Source organism: Herpailurus yagouaroundi, unplaced genomic scaffold, assembly GCF_014898765.1.
Source record: "Herpailurus yagouaroundi ecotype Mexico unplaced genomic scaffold, PumYag 355, whole genome shotgun sequence".
In the NCBI taxonomy this organism is placed as follows: Eukaryota; Metazoa; Chordata; class Mammalia; order Carnivora; family Felidae; genus Herpailurus; species Herpailurus yagouaroundi.
In genome coordinates this window covers 596,029-600,034 of record NW_024412572.1, presented here as the reverse complement: position 1 = coordinate 600,034, position 4,006 = coordinate 596,029, and positions in this window count along the sequence as shown.

The window sequence follows — 4,006 nt, the reverse complement described above, 5'->3', positions numbered from 1 at the left end:
TAGAGTATGCGACTCTTTATATATATATAAAATATATATATATATATATATATATAAAGAGTCGCATACTCTACAGACTGAGCCAGCCAGGCACACCTAAAAATAACCCTTTAAAACATTTGTCTGGAATGCTGAGGTTTTAAGTGCCTTCTCCACGTGTCTCGCCTTTTACTAGTCCCTGTCCTTCCTCTCCTACTAGGTACCAGTAACACCCATTCGCATATGTACCTCAAATGTCTCCAGACATTGCCAAATGACTGGGGGCGGGGGGAGGAGGGGGGTGGTGGCGGGGGCTGGGGGGGGGGCCTGCCCGTAGTTGAGAAGCACTCTCTGATGGTATTAGATATCACTTTCCTGGCTCACACTCTCCCCAAGTCTGTCTCTCGAATTCTGTTTCCCTCAACAGTCCCCTCTAAGCCTCCCTTTCGTTCAGATCATCCAGGGTCTTATCACTGGAAACTGCCTCTCTATTTGGTCCCAGGATTAGAAAAGGTGGATACGTTTCTCAGCTGCTGGAAGATGGCATCTGAAGAGTGGACAAACCCTTTTAATTTCCAAGAAGAAGAATTCGTAGCAGAGCCTCCTAATCACAGAAACAGTTGCGATGAGATTGTGTGGTATCACGTACCCAATCTGGACAAGATAGTGTCTGCACAACCCATCTCCTGACTTCCAAACACATATTTTAGAGGTTGTCTCAGAGAATGAATTTGTGTAGCATAATCTTTTTTAACAATCAGATCTGGTTTTAGTTTCTCTACTTCCTAGCTATGTGACTTAAGGCAAATGTTCCGGTTTTCTTTTTCCTTTTTCTTTTTTTTAAGCTTATTTATTTATTTATTTTGAGAGAGAGAGAAAGAGAGAGAGAGAGAACAAGCTAGGGAGGGGCAGAGAGAGAAGAGAGAGAATCCCCAACAGGCTCCGTGCTGTCATTGTGGAGCCCGACGCCTGGCTTGATCTCACAAACTGAACCGTGAGATGGTGACCTGAGCGGAAAACAAGAGACAGACGCTTAACAGACTGAGCCACCCAGGCACCCCCAAACGTTCAGGTTTTCTAAGACTTAATCTTCAGGTGCACATCTGTATAATGGGCATGGTGATATTTACTGCACAAAGTATTGCATAGGAGAAGTGGTCTAATTTTTTTAATTTGCTTTTTAGAGAAGGGTCAGATCTTTTCAGCTTTTTTAAAAAAATTTAATGTTTATTTTTTTTTAATTTTTTTTTTTTAACATTTATTTATTGTTGAGACAGAGAGAGAAAGCATGAACAGGGGAGGATCAGAGAAAGAGGGAGACACGGAATCTGAAACAGGTTCCAGGCTCTGAGCCATCAGCACAGAACCCGATGCAGGGCTCGAACCCACGGACCGCAAGATCATGACCTGAGCCGAAGTCGGCTGCTTAACCGACTGAGCCACCCAGGCGCCCCTCATGTTTATTTTTGAGAGAGACAGTGTGAGCAGGGGAGGGGCAAAGAGAGAGAGGGAGACACAGAATCCAAAGCAGGCTCCAGGCTCTGAGCCGTCAGCACAGAGCCCGACTCGGGGCTCGAACTAATGAGCCGTGAGATCATTGACCTGAGCCGAAGTTGGACACTTAACCGACTGAGCCACCCAGGCACCCCAGAAGTGATCTAATTTTAAAAACTTTTCTGGACTCACCACTAGAATGTGTTCAACGTCAAAGGACCCTTCCAAAAATAAAAAATAAAAAATAAGCTATGAATATTGTGGTTCCAGTCAGTACCAGAGAACTATGGCATCATCATAAAGTAATGCTTAACGTTTACCAATAGTGTGTGTGTGTGTTGAGTAACGGTGTTCCTAAATTCAGATCACATACCACTATTCTGTTAATAATGAAAGAAGAGACAGAATGGATTTTAAAAAGGAAAATGAGAACAAAACAAAATAAAATCTGAATGTATCCTCTCGAACATATATCTTGAAATCTGACCAACTCAGACCCAGCTCTTTTGATCAGAGGTGGTTTTCTTCACTTTCAAGTCTCTCTTATTTAATTTTTTAAAAATCTTTATTTTTGAGAGAGAGAGAGAGAGAGAGAGAGAGAGAGAGAGAGAGTGCAAGCGGGGGAGGAACAGAGAGAGAGGGAAACATAGAATCTGAAGCAGGCTCCAGGCTCTGAGCTGTCATCACAGAGCCCGATGTGGGGCTCGAACTCACGAACCGTGAGATCATGACTTGAGCTGAAGTGAGACGCTCAACCGACTGAATCCCCCGGGCGCCCCAAGTTCTCTCTTATTTAGAAACCTAAATAAACCCCCTTGCTTCTCCACAGTATGTGCAATGTACCCCAGCTTTTGTGTGCCTGGGAGCTGGACTGACCAGGATTGAAAATTCCTACCAGGTTTGACACATTAGAGTCAGGAACTCTGCCGCTTTCAATCATGAAAAGCCCCTTGCCTTCATCTCTTAAATCCTCATAAGAGAATAAAGTGCGTTTAGCGGTTTGCCACTGTTAAGTTGTACGTGTCTCACTGGCTCCATCTGCTGTCAGAAAGAGGAACATTACTTCATCCTTAAAAGTGGCGATTGGGAGCCTTGTGCCTCCTTCTGGGTCTGTTTTATCAGAATCTTCCCGGATTGAGGACTGAGTGAGTAACGTTTATGGCTCAGTGTTTGTTTATATTTTAAGTCTGCAACTGCTGTTATATTAATAGTACTCCAGGGGCCCCTGGGTGGCTCAGTCGGTTAAGTGGCCGACTTCGGCTCCAGTCATGATCTCACAGTTTGTGGGTTCAAGCCCTGCGTGGGGCTCTGTACTAACAGTTCAGAGCACGGAGCCTGCTTTGGATTCTGTCTCCCTCTCTCTCTGCCCCTCCCCTGCTTGTGCTCTGTCTCTCTCTCAGAAATAAACATTAAAAAAAAAATAGTTCTCCAACCTGTTTTTTCCTTTGTGACAAGGTTTTACTTCGAGTTGTCTAAAAATACATATAGAACCCTCCATATTTTTTTCCTTCTTCAGATATTATTGGATGTTGTGACTTTGTAGGAAAACTTCCATTTTTATATACGTTTCAAATTTATCAGGGTAAGGATTTACAGAATCTCTTATTTTTTTTCAGCTTTATTGAGCTTTATTATTTTTTTTTTAATTTTTTTTTTCAACGTTTATTTATTTTGGGGACAGAGAGAGACAGAGCATGAACGGGCGAGGGGCAGAGAGAGAGGGAGACACAGAATCGGAAACAGGCTCCAGGCTCTGAGCCATCAGCCCAGAGCCCGACGCGGGGCTCGAACTCACAGACCGCGAGATCGTGACCTGGTTGAAGTCGGACGCTTAACCGACTGCGCCACCCAGGCGCCCCATATTGATCTTTAACTGTCATATAACATCATGTAAGTTGAAGGTGTGCATGGGGATGATTGGCTACATTGTATATATTGCAAAATGTTTATGACAATGAGGTTATGATGATGACATCTCTCACCTCACATAATTATCATTTCATCGTTGTTGTTGTCGCTATGGTGGGAACATTAAAATTCTACTCTTAGAGCAAGGATTTCAATAGAGCAATACTGTATTTCAAGGATACAATACAGTATCGTTAACCATACATAATGTTGTGCATTAGATCCCTGGAACTTACGACTGAAAGTTTCTACCCTTTGACCGACATCTCCCCATTTCTCTCCCCACCCCCAGCCCCTGGCAAACACTATTCTACTTGGTTGCCACACATGCGATCATATAGTATGTGTCTTTCTCTGACTGATCTCACTTAGCATAATGCCCCCAAGGTCCACTGATGCGAATCAGTGAGTCCACGGATGCTGAAAAATCACATTTATGTGTTTTTCCTTCCTCCTGTTACCTTCCTCCCATCCCAATCACAGGGAACTTGCAGGGTATTTATTTTTGTTGTGGTAACAACCCTGCGCCTTGTTTTTGTTTTTATAAAGATTTTCTGTTTTTTTTTTTTTTTCCAAGTAATTTCTACACCCAGTGCGGGTCTCGAACCTACAACCCCGAGATCAA